Below are 21,539 nucleotides of genomic sequence, written 5' to 3'. Positions count from 1 at the left end.
TCAGCTCCTCTCCCAGTGCTCTTCTGGTATGGATGCCCGCAGGGATCCATGGGAATTGTAGTCCTAAACGGGCAGCCCTGTCAGGGTCCTTAGGTGCCACCAGAGGGCGCTGCAGAGAGACAGAGGGAAGCACCTATCTCGTGGGGCTTCTGCCATTCGGTACTTTGGCACCAGAAGTGCTCGGAGGTCCAAAAGAAGAGAAAACACGTCCAGCCTCAGAGTCAGAAGGCAGTGAATAAAAGTAACATTGAACAAAAGTAAAGTCCGATGACCAGGGGGGACAGAAAAATCAAAAAAGAATTCCAGACGGCTGGAGAAAAAATAAAATCTGCAGGGGGTCCGAGGCCATGAGACCACCCAGCCAGACCCTCTAGGCATTCTACCTGACATAAATGATCAGTCCTCATGGTATTCAGGGTTCTCATGGAAGGACTTGATGATGATGGTAGCATCACAAGATGACACAATCAACTAACATGCATGACTTGTAACAAATGTTATTCAGATTGATAGCTTTTGCCGAGTTTATTGCTGTCCAGCGTTTCCAAAATATTTCACCTTTCCTGGGATGTGCGTGCCGACCTGCGCCTGATCGCCATCTTCTGGCAGCTCCTAGCGAGTCAGGACAGCCCATGAGCTCTCTGAAGCCCAGGTGAAGTTAGGAGAAGTTTCTTAAATTAGGAACGCTGATAACATGCGTTTTAGTTGTACCCTCTCAAAGATGAGACAAGAGCCATAAAAAGATTTGAGGCAGCCACCCGTATGATGTTGAGGAGTTTTGTAGTACAGACGTGTACAGATTAGAGTCCAAAACAGAACTAACTGGTGAGGTCGAGATGGCGGGTATTTAAAGTGCGGCAGAGGAAGTGAGGTCATTATGACAGGAAGCGGGAGTGACGTCATGGGGCTCCTGGCCAGAAGGGGCATCTGCTGGACCAGAAGTGACATCATGGGGGTCCTGACTGGAATGTGACGTTATGTAGACCCGTAATGGGTCTACAGTAGAAAAAGAGAAATGATCAGTGCACCTCGCCACCCCCTGGTCTGGAGTTGAATTACCTTCCTTCAAGCCCTTTAAGCTGTCTGCCATGTGCACGTGTGTGACAACCCCTAAGAGTAGGACCACTCTGAGATTTTTGAGCCAGTTAGGACTGTTGTTGTACTCTGAGATGCTTGATAAGTACAGACAGGAGTCTACAAGAAACCGACGCCTTCGGAGATGACAACGAGGCCAAGCAAAAGGCCAAAGCTACACAGAAATGGCGTGCCGACCAGATGTCAATCCGAAGGAGAATTTGTGGGTGAACTTGACAAAGGCTGTTCACGCGGGACCACCATGACACCAAGCAGCATGGTGAAGACAAATGGAGAAAATGGCGGAGCTGATAAAGGGAGACCTGGGCACAGATTGATGTAAGGCGGTCATGGCTGCCATTTGCTGCACACTGACCTGAAGGGGTTGCAATCAGCTAGTTAGGGTTTAACATTTGTCACTTTGATGCTAAAGAGTCTTCTTCTGTTGATCACGGCCAACTGATCCAACTCCACCGATTCCACGTTGGATGACAATATAATTTAAAAACTTCCAGTGAATGCGCTCTGCAGGGTGTTTGTGAGTCGATATCCATCTAGGCGAACACTCATCACGATGTCTGACTGGACTCGTAGTGTGAATGTAAAAAAAAAATCACACAAGGCCTAAAATACGAAGAGCGCAGTAACGTCTGGGACCCTCAAGCAGAGTTTCTTAAACGGTGGGTCGTTTGTGGGTCGCCACCATTTGGGGCATTTTTGTGGGGTTTGGTTTCGTTTTCTTCCTGTTATGCTTCACGTGACGGAGACGGGATCTGAGCTGCGGCCGCTCTATTAAATGATCGTTTTCTTTTCCTTGGTGGCTCGTTAGAGCACCACGCGTTCTGATTGGTCAGGTTCCTCAGACTCCACGGGTCAGTCTGGGTGTCAGCCAGTCATTTTTGTTCGTTTTTGTTGCAAAATTGTGCTTTGGCGGTGTGCTAAATACGACTCGTAATATTGAATATTTGTATGTCATTTTAGTATGTTTATTTATTACTTAAGAATTGCTTCCCGTATACACTTACGTATAAGTCGGGTCTCAAAACCCGAAAAATCGATCATAAAATCAGACCATGACTTATACGCCCGTTAAAAAATATCACACTTACATTTTTTTGTTTTTACATCTTCTTGCCTCTTCCAGTCTCACATCAGTTTCTCAGACGCATAGAATTTTGTCGCAGCAGCGCAGTTACCAATTTCTTTCGCCACTTCAACGACTTTTAATTTAAAACCGATTCCTATTTTCTTCTGATTGAATGCTCCATCATAGATAATGGATGCTCTTATGATGAAGGTGTATGAGGATGTGAAAATAGTTTGGGTATTACTGTGTGGCCACGTAGACACAATACATAGAAACAAAGGGCCGTGTGCCCCGTGGTTACTCTCTTAGCATATCATAACCTCTTGAACCAATAGCAGGAGTCTTCCACATCTGACTTATACGACAGAAATGATAAAATACTGGAAGTTATACGGTAAAATCAAGCCCCGACTTATACGCAGAAGAACTTAAACACGAGTACATACGGTAAATAATGGCTTTATATCCAGGTGACATTTCTGTAATCCACATGTTCTGTAACTGAAATAGCAAGCAGGTAATAATACATTTTATTTATTTATAGGCACCTTTGTGATCACTCAAGGACACTGAACAATAGATAAAATTCACATCATAAAGAGAAATTAAAATTACAAATCAGACAGAGCAACTGTAGTCAAAGAGAGACGGCAGTTCTAAACAGATAAGAATATCAGAATAAGATAAGGTACCAATCATTAATATGATCATGGAAGATCATTAACAGATCATTAATATTCATGAGGCAGTTTTCCTGGAGTGTTGAATTTGGGATAGCAGATCAAACTCTGCAGTGTATGTAAAATAGACATAGACAGGAATTCTGGGAAAATAACTACAAATTGTTAAAGAGTATCATCGTTGATTAGAAAATATCTGTTGGAGGTTAGAGAACACAGCCAGCGTGTATATGCTTGTAAGAATATGTAAAATGGAGGCTTGGGATTGAGGAAAGTGTTAGGGCACCAAGCAGGGCACACCTTTTAACCGTTAAAGTGCCGGAACCGGCTATAGTCAGTTCTCCCAATGCAATTTGCCAGCACACCGGAGCTGAGTATATTTGGTGACGTACATTCGTTGAACGCCGCAGCCAGCTCTAGTTGTTTCCCAGCGCAATTTTCCATGCCGTGCATTTGTTGAACAGCCAGCTCGTGACCACTGGCACCCCCTAGCGAATCAGCATGACTGTCCCTGGGATTGAGCCGCTGCACTAGACTAGCCTGCTGGCATCAGTGTTGGCCTCTGTGTGCTCGCGTGCAGCCAGTTCAAGCGCAGTTGGTGCAGTCAGTGATTTACTGAATTTCATCAATGGCGTCAGTTGCACCTAGTGCAATAATAATAATAGATGGTTGCAGTCATTTTTTTATAGTCTTTACAATTCATTAGCAGTGTGTAAAATGATCAGGGTTGAATTAATTGTGATGCTCTTTGCATGAAAAAAAAATGTGTTCCATTAAAATTTTTCTTTTTCTTGGTAAATTGTGACATTTCCTTAAAAAGTTCATCAAAATAGTATTTGGAATCAGGGGGTGCATTAAACCCCAAGTATGTGGCAGTTTAAGGGTTAATATTTATACCGTTCTTAAATAGGAACAGGCCCTCAACGTCACATCCATTTAAGCAAAATGACACAGCAGGTTAACTGAAAAGTCAGCAAGAAGTCTTTTCTCGGGTGCTTCAGTTTCAGGAGGAGCACAGGGCCATTGGGGGTGGAGTCAGGTTTCCCTCTATGGGTGGAGTCAGTCTCCCTCTATGGGTGGAGTCAGTCTCCCTCTATGGGTAGAGTCAGTTTCCCTCTATGGGAGGAGTCAGTTTCCCTCTATGGGTGGAGTCAGTCTCCCTCTATGGACAGTCAATTTCCCTCTATGGGTGGATGGAGTCAGTCTCCCTCTATGGGCGGAGTCAGTCTCCCTCTATGGGTGGAGTCAGTCTCCCTCTATGGGTGGAGTCAGTCTCCCTCTATGAGCAGAGTCAGTCTCCCTCTATTGGTGGTTTCTCAGGGCTGTGGGAGTAAAAGGAGTTGTTACCGCCAGTGACCACGCCCCCTCTTGTGTCCTGGCGTGATAGTGTTTACCTCAGATGTGTGTGATGACGCGGTCTGACCAGATATAATTTCAGACCATGGGAATTTATAGGTTGTCTGAAATTTTTGACAGATGCAATATCTCACATAAGGTAGTCAGCAAGACACTCTAAATTCAAAGAATTTTAAAAGACGCTACCAGAGAGACATCATTACTGCCAGGCACAGAGAAGACGACTGGTTTTGTTATCACAATCCCATGCGGGGCCGGCTATGTCAAACGCTGTTACCCGTATGTGTGGACTGTAGAAACTTGCGTGTGAATTTAATAAAAATCATGTTAACATACACCGGATTTTCTCATTAAAGTATTCAGCTAAATTTTTGCAAGATAACATGTGGACTTTATCCAAATATAATGGTATAATCTATTAAAAACAGTGCAATTCGTAATTAATGCTAATACCACGACAGTGCGAAATACGATGATGTGGTGTTGTGCAGAAATTAGCAGGGTAAGTGTACTCTGAGTGTCGATATGCAGGATGTCGTAGTCATCACTCACGTTGATGTCACGTCAGCCGGTTATCGTGTTTTTGTGCATTAATATTCGGACATGTTTATGGCCTACAAATAAAATGTGAGTTTCAGTGTTTCGACAGGAAGTGTGCAATTAACTGTGAGGTACCATCATGAAATCTCTTCCCGGTTTCCAGGTTCAGAGACGAAAATCCACTTTTCTTGCCTTCCGATTGGAAAAGTCGTTGATGACATCTTTGTAGTCTAATCGGGATCTGCAATGTCTTAGGAGAAGCCAAGCCAGCGACTAATGGGCGATACCTATTTTAGGAAGGGATTATACTGGCGACCCTGAAGGTGGACTATGGAATATTTTCAAAGACGTACATGTGCAGAATTTGACCTTGAAGAGGGGTTTTAAAAGGGTTCCTCTTAGAAGCTTCTCAAAGCAAAAAAAAAAAAAATATATATATATATATCCGTGGCCAAACCCAGGGGTCGCCTGGATGGTTCCTGAACCCTTCTGCCACACTTCTGCCACACCAGCAGCAGCATACTGATAATAACGATATTAAATTAAAGAGTGATAACAATGCTTAAAATGCTTAAAAACCCTTACACTGGCTCCCGGTTAAGTTTAGGGCAGATTTCAAAATCCTCCATTTTAACATATAAAGCATTAAATGGCAGAGGTCCGGCTTACTTGTCTGAACTTATCATGACTTACAAACCTGAGTGCACATTAAGATCTCAAGATGCCGCTCTGCTTAGGATTCCAAGGATTAATAAAATAACAGGAGGAGGGTCGAGCTTTTAGTTACAGGACCCCCTAAACTGTGGAGTGGTCTTCCTGCTACTATAAGAGATGCCCCTTCAGTCTCAGCCTTTAAATCCCGGCTGAAGACTCACTACTTCAGTTTAGCACACCCTGACTAGAGCTGCTGATTTACTGTACAGACTGCATCTCTGTTGTTAGTCATTAGCACTAAAACATAAGTAACATGATAATTATATTTGAATACTAACCCTCACCTATTCTGTTTCTTTTCTCGGTACCCAAATGTGGCAATTGGTGCCACGGCCCACCTGCCAAGTTGTTTGCCTGCCTATGGTAAAGTCATCCCTGATGGAGGATCACAGGAATCATGGGAAAGAGGGGTCCTTTCATCGGAGCAACGTTTCAGCCGTGGCATGGCCAAATGGGGAGGCAGCTTGATGGATGAGGTCTCCAGGACTATAAAAATATCCAAATCTTATTCTGTGATATCATCTACTGTTAAATTCTGCTCCGTACTTATTATTATGCTGTATTGAGGATTTGTTCTGTTCTGTGTATTGTATTGTATTGACCCCTACTTTTGACACCCACTGCACGCCCAACCTACCTGGAAAGGGGTCTCTCTTTGAACTGCCTTTCCCGAGGTCTCTTCCATTTTTCCCTACAAGGTTTTTCCTTGTCTTCTCAGAGAGTCGAGGCTGGGGGGCTGTCAAGAGGCAGGGTCTGTTAAAGCCCATTGCGGCACTTCCTGTGTGATTTTGGGCGGAACGTTGTGCCTTTTGACCCCCCCCTCCATTTATTCATCAGTTTCCTGCCTCGTATACAAATCAATATCAATATCAATATCTAGTCTCGTGCTCACAACATCCAAAACAGATGGATTTTTTGGTAAAATACTGTTAAGTAAATACTTGTGGGAAATCAGAGCAGCGCCCGTAAGTGAAGAACGAGACATCTTCATTGTTGGAGCTCGTTGAGATTTTTCTGAGGCAGTCATTCCAGTTTTACATCGAGATTGTATTGACCGAGGAGTAAGGCTGCTGTGCCTGTCCTCATCGAGCAGATGGCGTAGCAACGCACTTACTTAGCTATTCTGTCGAAAACGATTTACACTTCAGCATCACACCGCGCTGAACAGTAGATGGCCATGTTTGTACAACACAAGGAAAGTGAATGGCCCGTGTGGTGCCAGCTACATTAAATGCAGACAGCATCTTCGCTTCTCTTGCTACACATTTTCTTCTCTTGTGTCCCTAACATTTATTCCACTGTTTTGTACATTCGACGATTTCCAAACTGACGTCAGCCAGCATTTCGTGGCATGAATTGGCCGTCACCTGATGGCCTTTGTATTGTTGTGATGAGGCATCTTATAAATGTGAACGTTTTCTAATGTGTTTCCTCGATGTTCTTCCATGTTTCCTTCAGAGCAGCAGAATATGAATGGAAACGTGTTTCAGAAAATACAAAGTCACCAAACTGGCCAATCAGAGTCGGAGAGTCGACGGTCCCCGTTAAGAGCTGTGCACAAGGACTATCAAGTGCGGCCCACTTTGAAGTGAGTGCGCGGCTGGCAGACTGACGGGGAACGTCCCTATTAAAATACATTTAGGCCAACTTAGGACCTAAGAGTCACATTTTGGACTTTGCTCTTGTCACATAACACCTGAGCCCAAGAGAGCCATTGAAATCTCCATAGCAGAAGTTCAGCTAACAGTCGATGAGGTGGAATTTCAGCATTGATGTACAACGGGAAGAGCCTCAATCTCCTAAAAGGTGAAATGAAACCATGAAAGGAAATTTGAAGTTCATTAAAACTGAAGGAATGGCGTAGTCGTCAGGATCTGGGATTTGAGACAGCCAAATTCAAGTTTCACATTCTGCTTTCGAGATGTCACAAGAAGCAGTTCTATTTTGCTACTGTTTAGCTGTTGAGCGTTTGCAGACATCCCACATACAGAAGCTCTGAGGCAGGCAGCCGAGAAGTGATCTTCTTGTGGAGCTGGCATATTTTATACACCATCTGTTAAGAATTAAAGATGTTTTAATAAGCTCTGCTCATCATTTGTGAAAAACAGAGAAGGCTTTTACTGGAAGGGTGGATAACTTTGTATTACTTTATTTATTACTTTTCCATTTTCTATTTAAGATTATTCTACTGATTGCAAGACGGTGAGTAGAGATGTGTAGTGTGATGGTCAGAGTTTCACTGTACTCTGCCAATATGGTTATATTATATTACTGACCTACAGGTTCTCACTTACATGTCCAGGAATCATAAGACACTGGCACTCTCCTGCACTCTGACAAGCAAGAAAGAATTAAAATACAGAGCGGCATCTTTAATTAATGGAAAACACCAATCAGCAGTTTACAATTCAGTGCCTTAGCCACTAGGGGGCTGCACATCCAAGGCAGAAGTGTTAGTAATGGGCACCAGAGGGTGACGCTGGCAAATACAGTGCAGTATACAGTAGTATATACTGTAATAGTATAGTGTAGTATAGAGTAGCATAGTATAGTATAGTATAGTATAGTATAGTATAGTATAGGATAGGGCAGGATAGGGCAGGATAATATAGTAGAGTAGAGCACAGTGTAGTATACCACAATGCACTGCAGTGCAGCACAGCATAGTATAGTATAGTATAGTATAGTATAGTATAGTATAGTATAGTATAGTATAGTCATGGTTCTTAGTTGTGTCTCCAGTTAACAAGCCACAAGTCAGAATTCTCCACCTCTATGATTAATAAGAATGTTTAAAATACAGAACTTCATTTTAATTTAAAGAAAACTCAAATCATCCTACCTGATGTCTCCTTACTTTGTTTTTATTCTCCCTATTGTTTTGCTATAGTGCAGTGCAGTATTATATAGTGTAATGCAATATAGCATACCATAGGATAGCACAGCATAGCAAAGTATAGTATAGTATAGCATAGCATAGTACAGTATAGTATAGTCATGTGTACAGAGTACAATCAAATACAATTCTTACTTGTGTCTCTAACCAACAGTACAGAAAGCAGAACCCTCCACCTCCTACCTAATATCTCCTTATTCCTGTTTTTATGCTCCCTATTGATTTGCTATAGTATAGTATAGTATAGTATAGTATAGTATAGTATAATGCAATATGGCATAACATAGGATAACATAGCATAACACATAGAAGAATAGTATAGTATAGTATAGTATAGTATAGTATAGTATAGTATAGTATAGTATGGTATGGTATGGTATAGCATACAGAGTACAATCAAATTCTTACTTGTGTCTCCAACAAACAGAAATTGAAACTCTCCACCTCCTCCCTGATGTCTCCTTATTCATGTTTTATGCTCCTCTTTAATTAGCTAGTGTGCAGCGCAGCATAGGGTTGTATAATGCAATATAGCATAGAATAGCATAGCGCAGAGTATAGGATGGGGTAGGATAATATAAGCAAAGCACAGTGTGGTACAGTACAGTATAGTATAGTCATGTGTATAGAGTACAATTTAATTCTTACTTGTGTCTCCAACTAACAGTCCAGAAATCAGAACTCTCCACCTCATACCTGATGTCTCCTTATTCATGTTTTTATGCTCCTCTTTAGTAGTAATAATAATAATAATAATAATAATAATAATAATAATAATAATAATAATAATAATAATGAAGATGAACAATGCATGTTTATTTATATAGCTTGTTTTGCTACAGACCAAGTGTCTTCCCTGGCTTATGTTTATTTCCTTTTTTGTTGTTTTTGATTTATTTTTATTTTTTGCTTGTACATTAATGTTAACATTAATGTGGTTTTGTCCATTTAGGTTTCAGCACTTTTGTGCTGTGAACTTACATTTCCACAGACCTCATGTCCAGGCTTGGCCCAGCTCTGGAGTGAGTGCGATGGCGGCAGACAACCGGACACCGGGTAGACAGTGGGGTCCTCTTCACAGATGCAGTACTTGAGTAATCTGAGTGTTGCCCACCAACGCGCACACACACATCATTGCAGAATGCGCTCTGGGCATGTGGAAGATGCCATTCTAGTGCCTGCACAAGTCCTCGGGGGCTTCAAGTGAGCCTTGGAAAACAACCATCATTTATTTTTTGCAGCCTCCTCCATAACTCGTTTGTTTTTTGCAAAGTGTTTCTTCCTGTTCCTATCGCTGCTCGCCTTTGTTCTTTTTAGCAAGGAAGCCACGTCACATCTTGGACCCGTTTATAGATTTTATAATTAATTGAATTTATAAGTTAAATGAATTTGACCTATTAGGCACAATTTGAATGTCTTTATTTTGTTCTTGGTGTGGTGTTTTCATTGATTTGTTTTATTTTCACTTTATATTTGCACATACAGTATATTTGACACGTGGTGTCACGCGTGTGCGCCTGAGGATGACCTTCCTGGCTCTGCTGAGGTAAGAACTAATACAGCAGGACAAGAGGGGTTGCTTACACTAACAGTCTCACTTTTTCTGCATGAAGCTCAGAGATCCTGACAAGAGTGGGCAACTAACCCCACCCACAGTGCCCAGCGCTAACTCCACTCCACCCCACACTGCCCCGCCCCTTCTGTTTGCAGCTCTGTTAAACCAGAAGGTCCCACAGGAAGTATGTCTGACTTTGGAGCTGGAATGCAACTCACACGGAGCTCCTGAGAAGTTCCTGCACCTCCCTAAACTGGCAGGTTCCCCGTTACTGGGCTGCTTAGCCGTCTTTTTCTTTGTGTTTGTGCCATGGTGCGCTCTTTTAGTTTACTGTTGTTACATCAAGTTGATGTTCCGGTTATTCACTCGCTGCTTTTCTGATGTGGACGCCGGGAAGGTGCCAACAAAGAAGTCATTTAAATTTGTTAAATGTTGAATAAGAAAGGACTTCAGGAACCTCTCACAAGCTCATTTGCTCTTTATCTACATCGTCCATTGTCTCCTGGATTCTTCACTAAGTTTTTGAACTAGATCGCTCTAAAATGACAACTTAACTGGACTGATATACAGGTATGTGGCTAATGACTGTGACCTGAGCTGTGTCAGCAGTGCTAACCGACATCACCACCAACAACAACAACACTTGTACGGCCCAAAATTACACAAGGAATTTCCCAATCAGCTTTAACAGGCCCCATTTTTTGGTAGCCCCCCACAGCCTGGACTCCCAAAGAAGACAAGACCCACTGCACCACCAGGCCTCAAACAACAAAGCAGTTCATTGCTTCCATGATCATGCAACACCTAGCATCTCAGTTGGACAAAACGAAAAGAGGATTCATTCAAATTTAAAAAACTGAACGATCCCGATGACACACCACATGTCCTCAGGTCCCTTGCTGGGGCACTTGACATTTGGCTCAGGTGAATCCCATTCAACTGTTCTTCAATGAAATGTTTCTACACATTCGTTTGGAGTCCACCAGTGATCAGTTAAAGTGACGGGACTGATTAGGTGAAGGTCAACCAGGCAAACAAAAAACCAAACCCGGGAGAAGCCTGCAGGGCTCAGAGGTTCCCAAGAGCATTGTGGCCTGGCACTGCCCAAAGTATTGAGACCCCCTTCCCCCTTCAAATTATTGAATTCAGGTGTTCCAATTACTTCTATGGCCACAGGTGTAGAAACTCAAGCACCTCGGCATGCAGATGACTTCTACAAACATTTGTGACATAATGGGTCCCTCTCAGGACCTCAGTGAGTTCAAGCCTGGTACCGTCATAGGATGCCACCTGTGCCATTCATGAAATGTCCTCACTACTAAATATTCCACGGTGAACTGTTAGTGGTGTTATAACAAAGTAGAAGCAATTGGGAACAACAGCAACTCAGCCATGAAGTGGTAGGTCACGTCAAATCATCGAGTGGGGACAGTGTATGCCGAGGTGTTCAGAATTTGCCAACTTTCCCCAGAGTCAACAGCTACAGACCTCCAAAAGCTCAAGAACAGTGCAGAGTAGAAAGAGAGAGAGAACGAGAGAGAGAGAGCTCCATGGCCAAGCCTGACATCACCAAGTGCAATGCAAAGCGTCGGATGCAGTGGTGTGAAGCCCACCACCACTGGACTGTAGAGCAGTGGAGACGTGTCCTCTGGTGTGACGAATCACACAATCCGATGGACGAGTCTGGCCAGGAGAACGGGACTCGCCTGACTGTATTGTGCCAAGTGGAAGTTTGGTGGAGGGGGGGATTATGGTGCGGGGTTGGGCTTGGCCCCGTAGTCCTAATGAAAGGAATTCTTAATGTTTCAGGATACAAAGCCATTTTGGACGATTTCATGGAGACATGACTGCACAGGCACCAGTGCACAAAGCAAGGTCTATAAAGAAATGGAGGAGCGAGTCTGGTGTGGAGGAATTTGACTGGCCTGCACAGAGCCCTGACCTCAACTTTCGGATGAATTCCAGCTGAGACTGTGAGTCAGTCAGGCCTTCTCCTACCTGGCAGGTAGAAAATTCTTTGTTAGTTGTGATAATCACATCTCACAGACCACTGATATCCGATATGGTGGTCCACAAGGCTCTATCCTGGTCCGCTGCTCTTCTCAATCTACATGCTTCCATTAGGTCAGATTATCTCAGGTTACAACGTGAGCTACCACAGCTATGCTGATGACACACAGCTGTACTTATTAATAGCACCTGATGACTCCGACTCTCTTGATTCACTAACACAATGTCTTACTGGTATTTCTGAATAGATGAATAGTAATTTTCTCAAACTAAATAAAGAGAAAACTGAAATTTTAGTAATTGGCAATAATGGAGACAATGAGGTTATCAGAAATAAACTGGATGCATTAGGATTAAAAGTTAAGACGGAAGTAAAAAACTTAGGGGTAACCGTTGACTGCAACCTGAATTTTAAATCACATATTCATCAGATCACTAGGACAGCATTTTTTCACTTAAGAAACATAGCAAAAGTTAGACCTCTTATATCATTGAAAGATGCTGAGAAATTAGTTCACGCGTTTGTTTTCAGTCGACTAGATTACTGTAACGCACTCCTCCCAGGACTATCTAGAAAAAGACATCAATCAGTTACAACGAGTGCAGAATGGAGCTGCTAGAATCCTAACTGGGAAAAGAAAATCTGAACACATTTCTCCAGTTTTGATGTCACTACGCTGGTCACCTGTGTCATTCAGAATTGACTTTAAAATCCTGCTGATGGTTTATAAAGCCTTAAATAATCTCGCTCCATCTTATATATCGGAATGTCTGACACCTTATATTCCAAATCGTAACCTCAGATCCTCAAATGAGTGTCTCCTTAGAATTTCAAGAGCTAAACTTAAAAGAAGTGGTGAGGCGGGCAGGCGGCCTTCTGCTGTTCTGCACCTAAAATCTGGAATAGCCTGCCGATAGGAATTCACCAGGCTGATACAGTAGAGCACTTTAAAACACGACTGAAAACACAGTACTGTAACATGGCCTTCTCATAACTTCATTTGAATTTAATCCTGATACTCTGTATATTCAATTTATTATAATAACTATTCATTGTGGCTCTAATATCCGTACGGACCCCTACTCTCTCTTCTGTTTCTTCCCGGTTTTCTGTGGTGTCAATCTGCGCCATCACCACCTGATCAAAGCACCCTGATGTTCCTACATTGATGGACTAAAAGCCAGAAGTCTACGTGACCGTCATCATCAAGTCCTTCCATGAGAACCCTAAATCCAAAGAGGACTGTTTCATTGATGTTAGGTAGAATGCCCAGAGGGTACTAGGTGGTCTCGTGACCTGGAACCCCTGCAGATTTTATTTTTTCTCTCCAGCCGTCTGGAGTTTTTTTTTCTGTCCTCCCTGGCCATTGGACCTTACTCTTATTCTATGTTAATTAATGTTGTCTTATTCTGATCCTTACTTTGTCTTTTATTTCTCTTTTTCTTCCTCATGTAAAGCACATTATTTGTATGAAAATGTGCTATAGAAATAAATGTTGTTGTTGTTGTTCTCATCCAACATCACCAGTGCTCTCCTGGTCACAAATTCCCATCAACACACTCCTTCCTACACCTCATGGAGAGCCTTCCCAGAAGAGCTGAAGCTGTTAGAGCTGCAAAGGGTGGGCCGACTCCATATTATAGCCTCTGTATTAAGAATGGGTTGGCATTAAAGTTCATGTGTGTGTGTAAAGGCGGGCGTCCCAATACTGTATACGGAACAAGTCTGGAATGACCGTGACTCTTCTGAGAGCTGGTCACCTGGGGAAAGTTGGCAATCACTCGAGAAGGGTCTTGGTATTGCCTAGTGGGGGCTGGGTGGTCTTGTGGCCTCAGAACCCCTGCAGTTTTTGTTTTGTTTTTTCTGTCCTCCCTGGCCATCGGACCTCACGTTAGTCTTATTATCTTATCTTATTTTTTCTTTTTTTCTTGTAAAGCACTTTGAGCCCCATCAGTTGTTTGAAAACAGGCTAAGGAAATAAATATTGTTGTTGGTAAGAGAGGTGACCAAGGTGTTTGCGGTTGGCAAGAGCTCGGTCACTACATCAATCAATCAATCAATCAACATTTATTTATATAGCACATATTCATACAAAAAAATGTAGCTCAAAGTGCTTTACAAAATGAATAGAAAAATAGAAGACACAATAAAAAATAAACATAAGTCAACATTAATTAACATAGAATAAGTAAGGTCCGATGGCCAGGGGGGACAGAAAAAACAAAATAAAAACTCCAAAAGCTGGAGAAAAAAAATAAAATCTGTAGGGGTTCCAGACCACGAGACCGCCCAGTCCCCTCTGGGCAAACAGTACATACTAGACGTTTCCACCTGCACTGCTCCCCAGGACAGGGCACAGTGACATATTAAACGTATACACTTATTCTAATCTCTAAGAGGCGGGGCCACCCCTCCATCACAGTTTAACGGTCCCGCCTCACCAGACTGGGAACTGAAGTCAGAGGTGGTCTAATTCTGAGCCTTTACAGGTTGAAACAGGTGAGTGGTCTGTCAAGTTAAGGTGAAGAACAAATGTTTTGAACATCCTGGAGAGATTTGTAAGGATTTAAGGGGAGGGGGCGGGGGGGTCATTGGATCCAATTAGCAACTAAAGAATAGTTGGGAATTTTATTTACAGTCTTGAGAAAAGGTTTGGGCTAAATGGCTAATAATGAAGAATGCCAACAATGCGATGGTTTGACACCATTACAGCAACAACAAGGAGGACTTTGGCCGAACTTCATCAACTAGCACAGGATCGATCTCCCTATGGATCATTTATCCATCAAGTCGCTATGGTTCAGGATCAAACCGACGGCCTACTAACTAGTTAATAAATTAGTTCAAAAATACACCACTGGGGACATGTATTATAACCCAAAAAGGCTTGGCCAGAAACTCCATAGTAGAAGTTTCCAGAGTCTGAAATGGATTTTCATTTGATGACAAAAGGTGTAAACTGGAATTATGAACAAAGAAATAGAAGTACATTTACACTAGAGATGTTATTCTAATCGATACACAGATACACATCAATCACAAGATCCAGGTAGACGTAAAGTTAGTATAAGGGGTGTCAGGGATGCCAGGGGCAACAACCCGGCCGGGACGCTGTGAGGGACCGGAAGTGGGTCTGCGCCCACACTGGATCACGTGGGGGCCGCCTTCCTGGTTGCTTTGGGGGCCACGGGTTAAGGGCATGGAAGCCCCACCCTGCAGGGGCCCATGGTCACCGCCAGGAGGCGCCCCAATGCCTTGGGGACCTGTTCCCTCAGCACTTCCGCCACACCAGGAAGTGCTGGGGGGAAGATTTAGAAGGGCACCCGGAGAGCTGCCGGGAGAACAGCTGGCACTTCCGCCACGCTGGGGTTTGGCCAACGAGGGAATAACGGGAGCCACTTGGAGCTTGTCAGGGAGAGGATAAAAGGGGCCGACTCCCTTCATTCGAGGCTAGTCGGGTGGAAGAAGGACAAGGCAAGAAAGGAGAGTGGAGGCGGCCCGAGAAGAAGGCATTTGTGGCCAGGACTGTGTGTGGGGTTTGTTGCACTGATTTTGGACTGGGTCTGAGTGACCATTATTGTAAATAGTATTGTATAATAAACGTGTGGTGGTTGAAGAAAAACATGTCCGCCTGTCTGTGTCCGGGTCTGCTCCACAGGGGTTATGAAGATGCCACACGGGGACTGGCATCCCAGCCTGGTAAGGATATCAGCCCAGCTCTGGGCAGGATGCCACTTCCAGTGCTGCGTCATGCATAACCCCTTATACTAACGTTATGACTACCAATGGCATGGAAGGCCAGGGAAAAGACAGTTTCCATAAGGCATTGTCTTTGCTGAGGCGCCAGGTGGCAGCCTTCCTGGGTTATGGAGCCACTTATGGATTCCCACAGGGCACATTGGGAACTGTAGTTCATTGGCTCGTCCCTGTTGGGTTCCAATGGTGCTGCCAGGGGGTGCTCAACACAATGAGCCAGAGTCAGGAGGAGGAACACAATCTTGCCTATTTGAGGGGAGGAGTAAGGGGAGTGTCTGAGAATTATGCCAGAGTTGTGGTTGTGGTGTGGGAAATGATTACTTGTGTAAGAGTTTCGCATGATTAAGTCTTTTGTGTTCATAGCGAATTTGTGTCCGAGCCTTTGGGTCGGGAGTTTGTAGAGCTGCAGCGCCCCCTGGGAACCACATGGTATATTACAATTTTTCTGTATTATTTTGCATAAATTTATTGAAAAGACAGAGTGATGGCCAATCAGTTCATTCAGCCGAAATGATACAATAATTATTGGATTGCAGTGGGTGAAATGAGTTAAGTCAAAGAATACGTGCAAGTCAGCTGCAATGTTGAAAATCCTTTCAATCCTCGCGCCACTTTTGGCTACTTGTGAGATTAAATCCTAACAAGTGTGAGTGTGTGCTAAGTGTAGGTCATAAACCACCGACCACGATGAACTGTTTGTGGGGTCACATGTCAAACAGGTGAAAGGGTCTGGAATTCCTTCCATCCAAAACTGAGGGGGCAGGAGAGTTCAGTTACCTACAGTGCCTACTCACTGTGGTGCCCGGTCTGGGTAGATGGATATGGGGGCAGATGGAAAGATAGCAGGATAGTTAAATTGATGGAAGAATATGATGTGCCACTGTGACGATGCAGGTTCTGCTCCATGCTTCCATCGCTGTTCGGGAGCCCTTGAACCCAACACCGTCAATAATGTCACCGATGAGCTAGACGGTTGAGGCAGTAACATAGCAATTAAGCAAGGGGATGGTAAAGATGTGCAAAGTGCCTTTATTTAAAATCAAATCAACAAAAACAAAGTGTTCAAAAAAGGTGCAGTGCTTTCCAAAGTTCAATAAATAATCCATAAAAGAAACACGTTGAGGTTAAAAACAATAAATAGAACAATCCTTTTAAAACGAGGTTAAAATGCTCATACAGGAAGCAGTCTTTAAAAACAACAAGCTCGGTGCTTCTTCCCGCTTGGCGTCTCACCTGCTTCTCCCGCTTGGGTTTAGCAGCAGGCAAGATGCTCTCTGCAGCTGCCCTTTTTCCTTCACTCACACACGAGACTGGAGACCTCCCGATCCCTGGCTTCGGTCTGGCACTCATCCCAGCCTCGTGACTTGGTCCAATCCAACGGCCAGGACGCTCACGTTGGATACTCCCCGACCAAGCCTCGCGACTCCCGCTGCCTTTTCGGCCTTCTGCGGCCAGTCGCCTTTCCCTGGTCACTCCCACTACCAGCTCGCTCAGCGGGAGCAACTTCCAACTCCAACGCCTGGGTGTCGGCCTAACACCCAGCTTCCTCTCTCATTCGCTCGCCCACACGTTCCTTGTCTCTCTCTCTCCCTGTAACCTCCGTCCTTTTCGTTTCATTTTTCATCGATCTTTTTTCCTCATAACCGACTCGCGCTTCTTTTTATATTGCGAGGGGCCATAGCAGCTGCAGCACATTAGCCACGGGAACAATCACGGATGTGGGCAGTCCCTCACATGTGCACTAGGTGAGAAACGCCCACACCGCAGATCGCCCCGAGGCTCGCTACGGTCACTACGCCCCCGCATGAAGGTGCCTCGAGTGCGGTGATTATTTATTTAAAAAGAAACGGCCTTTGCTCAGCGAGCTGTGGACCCATAACACCACAGCCACAAATGCCAGTCTGCCATGTCCATAAATATTCAAAGCATTTCGAGCACAAGGGCCAGCTTCTTCTCACAAGCCAACATCTGATGATATAGAAATTGTTAAGAAACAAGTGACACGTCCCTTTTTGGGGACACAAAGGCGCAGTGGTTTTCCAGGACCAGATCTTTGAACCCCTTGTCTAGAGTTACACATTTCAAGCAAACCCTTTTCTGGGGGTCTCTGTGACTGGCCCATTATAATGCTTTAACGGGAGGCGGCACTTTCTCTGTGTCCCAAAATTCCATCGGCAGAGCGCTCCTTGAAAGAAGAGCCTCCAGGGGATCCTCTTGTTTTAATTCCAACCTTGCCAGGATTGAAGAGGAGGATCTCGTTCATGTAACACTCACTGGGTATTCCTTCATTTGAAATCAGCCACCTGGCCTCGGGGAAACACCTATTTTTAGTTTGTGGCGCTCAACAGCGTAGTATCACACAAATCCCCCTGAAACTGAGAAAACAAAGGCTGGCATGTTTTTTTTTTTTTGAGGCCCATGTGTGAGCAATTGTTGACAAGACCAATTAGCGTCTCATGATGAAACAATCATTTTAATAAGAGAAAAACACCACATGAATAGCAACATTTCATCCATTAAAAACCTTGTATTCTCAGTTTCACCTTTGTGAAGTTGAACCTCCAACCAATCCTCCTCTTGGTTCCAGATTTCTTTCATTAGAATTTGTGTTTAGGCAGAAAAGTGGATCAGTGGATCACCTCCCATCAAAACCATAGCGTCATACTCTGTTTGGTGTTCTGTATCACATTTTGAAATTGGCCCACCATCCGATCCCCTTATTTTGTTCCTAATATTGTAGCAGTGCTAATTAAATGGACTGCAAATCCCAGCAGTCTCGCCATTGGGCAGCTTCAGATGTGGCTACAGGTGTTTCTGGTTTGGTGCACATGTTAAAAGTGAGCCAGAGGAGGATGGCAGAAGGTTGACCATCAGGTGTCTTTTTTGTTACAACACTCCACCCTCCACTGGCGTACAAATACAACACACCCATCGGAGTGCAGTATCTCGGGATTTGTCTTCTTGCCCTGTGCCTGCTTGCACGTGTGATTTTGTCTGGATTGGTAAACATCGTCATCATCACAAATCTTCACTTACATTACCATCAAAATGTTACATGTCACTCAGAAGGTGGTCCACAGGGGGTTTCACTCTATTCACCATCATCATCTTCATCTGAATGACTGCGCTGTGTTTTTATTGTTAATCGTTTTGGGTGTTTTGATGGTTTTTCATTACTATTTGTGTTGGTTACAATAATCATTGCCATTGGGGTAATCTGGGTGGGATTTCTGTGTGTTTGTTAATTGTTTTTTTTTTTTACATTCATTAATTGTTTAATAATTATTATTGATTTTCTGAACTGTTGTTTAACGTGTGTCTGCATGTGAGTGCGTGAACCAAGAAAAGGCTGGGTGGGTTCCTGGCATTTTACAGACAGTGAGAATCTTATTCCACAATACATTCATTTTAAAGAAAGAGGACAGCCCACTGGACCACCGTCTCCCAGAATTAGTAAGTTTCACATTCTGTTTAGTGCTTGGATTTGCTGTCCTCCACCCAATCCTCTTTTTTAATTCCTAATTTCTTACTTAGAAGACAAGGCAGACTTTGTGTTTATGCAGCCTACTGGATCCCCACCTATCAAAATCAGCAAGCATTAAGGAAGAACCTCATAATCTGTCTGCTGCTTGAGGCCACCTTTTGAAGAAGCTCCACCAGCCAATCATCATTTTGTTCAGATTTTGCTCTCTTTGAACAGGAGGCAGGAGTTTTGTTCTTCAGCGGTTCACTGGAGCAGCCAGCACCTGTCAGAGTCAGTAAACATGGAAGGAGAATCTTTTACAATAGTTAGGCTCTTGGCAACACTTGTGTGAAGTAAATGCCCTCCAGCCCAAGATCATTTGTGCTTAAGTGGTCCTTGGATTACCTCCTATCCAGATCAAAAGCTTCTCCAGCTTTGTTTGCTGCTGTGTGGGTCCTCTAAACAATCCTCTTTTTTATTTCAAACTGGTTAACTTAGACGTCCAGAAGGACTTTGTATTTAAGCAGCTCATTGGGTTCTGGCCTACTAAAATCAGTAAGCAGCAGGATAGCATTTCTTATTCTGTTGAGCACTTTAAGTCATATTTTTTGAAGTAGACCCTTCAGTCTGTCCTCTTTATTGTTGGTAATGTTCATGACTTTAGGTACAAATTATGTTTAGGCAGCTCACTGGATCACCACTTATTACATTCAATATGACTGAGATATGATAGGAACAGCTCGGTTCTTAGCATCACCTTTGTGATTGTGGGTCCTCCAGCCAGTCCTCGTCTTCGTTCCTAATTTCTTGATTTAGAAGACAAGGTAGAATTTGTGTTTAAGCAGTTTACTGGATTGCCACCTATCAAAATTACTAAGCATCTCATATTGTGTTGGGTGCTTGGCATTGTTTAATTTTTATTTTAAAAAATTCTTTCATGGTTTCCAAGAGTATTCCTGCAGAAACCTCTGAGGATGCAAAAAGAATCAATTTTCTTGAAAGTGAATTTTGTACAGTTCTCATCTGCTAATGACATGGGGTTAAGATGTAGGCTGCGAGATGAGTATGTTGAGCTCCATGATCAGAAGGGCATGGTCGGAGATAACAATAGCGTCATATGTGCAAGAGTTGATAGTGGGCAAAAAATTGATATCTATAAAGTAATAATCAATTCTTGACTAACGATGTACCGGTGAGAAGAAGGAATATGGATTTAGAAATCTCCATGGGACTGATAAGTTATGATCAATTAAAAACTGTGTGATTATTTTTGCAGTATTGGATGTTACAGTCACTGGAGCTGAAGACCTATCCATGTCTGAATTTAAAACACAATTAAAGTCTCCCGCCATTGTAATTTTATGAGTGTTTAAGTTAGGAATGGAAGCAAATATATTTTGGATGAAGTCTCCATCATTCATATTGGGTGCATAAATATTTATCAAAATCACTGTACAATTAAAAAAATTACCCATCAACATCACATATTGCCCTTCAGGATCAGCATATGATGTGCAAATGAAATTGTTCTATGAATTAAGATTCCCACACCTCTAGTTTTCTTTGTGTAGCTGGAATGGAATATTTGGCCAGTCCAATCTCTTTGAAACCAAAACTGACCCTTGCCTATTAAGAGAGTCTCCTGTAAAAATATTATCTTGGCATTTAGACCTCTTAGGTGAGAGAATACTTTCTTCGTCTTTAATACATGATTGAGACTTTTGACATTCCAGCTCATAAAGTTCACTGTTTGGTCTTGGAGAGAGATTGCTTCTCAACTTTTGTTGTCATTTTATAGTCTTAAATTAAGGTAGTACATTATTACATTTGATAGCTAAAACCTTAATTTCCAATATGGCAAGGAGGTATGGCTAGGAAGCCTACTGTTATATTGGCACTTACAATAGTGGGGATAAAAAGGAAAGATAAGAAATACAGTTGTGCTTGAAAGTTTGTGAACCCTTTAGAATTTTCTAGATTTCTGTGTAAATATGACCTAAAACATCATCAGATTTTCACACAAGTCCTAAAAGTAGATAAAGAGAGACCAGTTAAACAAATGAGAGAAAAATATTATATAAAAATGATCGAATATTACATATTTGTGAGTGGCAAAAGTATGTGAACCTCACGGATGATCAGTTAGTTTGAAGGTGAAATTCGGGTCAGGTGTTTTCAATCAATGGGATGCCAATCAGGTGTGAGTGGGCACCCTGTGTTATTTAAAGAACAGGATCTATCAAAGTCTGCTCTTCACAACACACGTTTGTGGACGTGTATCATGGCACAATCAAAGAAGATTTGTGAGGACCTCAGAAAAAGAGATGTTGATGCTCATCAGGCTGGAAAAGGTTACCAAACCATCTCTAAAGAGTTTGGACTCCACTAATCTACAGTCAGACAGATT

Source organism: Polypterus senegalus, chromosome 18, assembly GCF_016835505.1.
Source record: "Polypterus senegalus isolate Bchr_013 chromosome 18, ASM1683550v1, whole genome shotgun sequence".
Classification (NCBI taxonomy): Eukaryota; Metazoa; Chordata; class Cladistia; order Polypteriformes; family Polypteridae; genus Polypterus; species Polypterus senegalus.
This window is presented reverse-complemented; position numbering follows the sequence as displayed.